Below are 1,205 nucleotides of genomic sequence, written 5' to 3'. Positions count from 1 at the left end.
GTTGAGGGATCCTGCTGCCAAAGAAACTGACCGTGAAAAAACCTTTGTTACCAATGAAAACGACGCCTACAATCTGTTTGAATTCACAACGAAAATACAGTATCGTTTAAATAACGTACCACGAAAAAAGTATGGAATCAGCGAAGGTTTTTATGTAAGTAATTGAGCACTAAAGGCTTTGGCATGGGAAGAATGTATCAGTGATTGATTAATGGTATTGAGTTTATGATATTTAAAGCGTAAGCCTTTTATGCTTCAAAAGTGATAAAAAAAAGTTTATTACGGTTTATCTTATTGAAATTGTTGTTATTGAATTGTTACGAATATTTCGTGTCAAATTACAACAAATTTAAAACATAAGATTAGTGGGCAAAAATATTTTAAAAGAATAAAAAACGTTTTATATGAAAGCTTATAATCAGGACGTTAAACCGGTTTTTCATAGAAACAGATTTCAGATCTGATCTGGTTCAATTACAGCGAAAGAGAGGTACTAGATAGGTTTTCCAACAATGGAACAGATAAATAGTTTCACTTTATGTTACATAGGCAACGTCTCATAAAGGTGGAAGTTAACAGAAGAATGTTTATTTAAAAAATCAGTGATTAATCTTAAGTGATTAATTTGAATTAGTTGATTGAGTTGCAGTAATTATTCGATATTTGCTTAAACGGTAACGGCTTATAGTGTTTGTATAAAAAGGAAACATGTCAGCTATTTCATTACCATCGATACCCTTAAGTGCATATATTTAGATGACCGTGACTTTATAAATGGTAGCTAACCTAGATATGAGGTTTTTGCAGTTTCACTTTAGGTTGACTGTGGTGGTTCAGAATGCAAAAGATTTTGTGATTGTCACAGCTTTGTACCACAGCTTTCAATGGTAAGCACTTCTGACTGAAATACTGTGGGAAAATGTTCGATTGCTAAACAATGTTGAATTGTTTTTGATCCGCTTTTGAATTTAGAGCAATTAGTCGACAAAACATAAGCATTTGAGTATTATCTAAAATTGTCTTCTTCAAATTAATTTTTTTATGAAATTACCTGCACATGTACCCTAAAATCAGACTTATCTCCAACGTATGTGATATTTTAATAGATTTTCTGTAAGTTAAACCTACATTTAAGATATCATATGTGCAAGTCGGAAATCATATTATATTTTTTACACTATACAATATGGTATACTATATAATAT

The sequence above is a fragment of the Teleopsis dalmanni genome, chromosome 2 (assembly GCF_002237135.1).
Source record: "Teleopsis dalmanni isolate 2A chromosome 2, ASM223713v2, whole genome shotgun sequence".
NCBI classification, from domain to species: Eukaryota; Metazoa; Arthropoda; class Insecta; order Diptera; family Diopsidae; genus Teleopsis; species Teleopsis dalmanni.
This window is presented reverse-complemented; position numbering follows the sequence as displayed.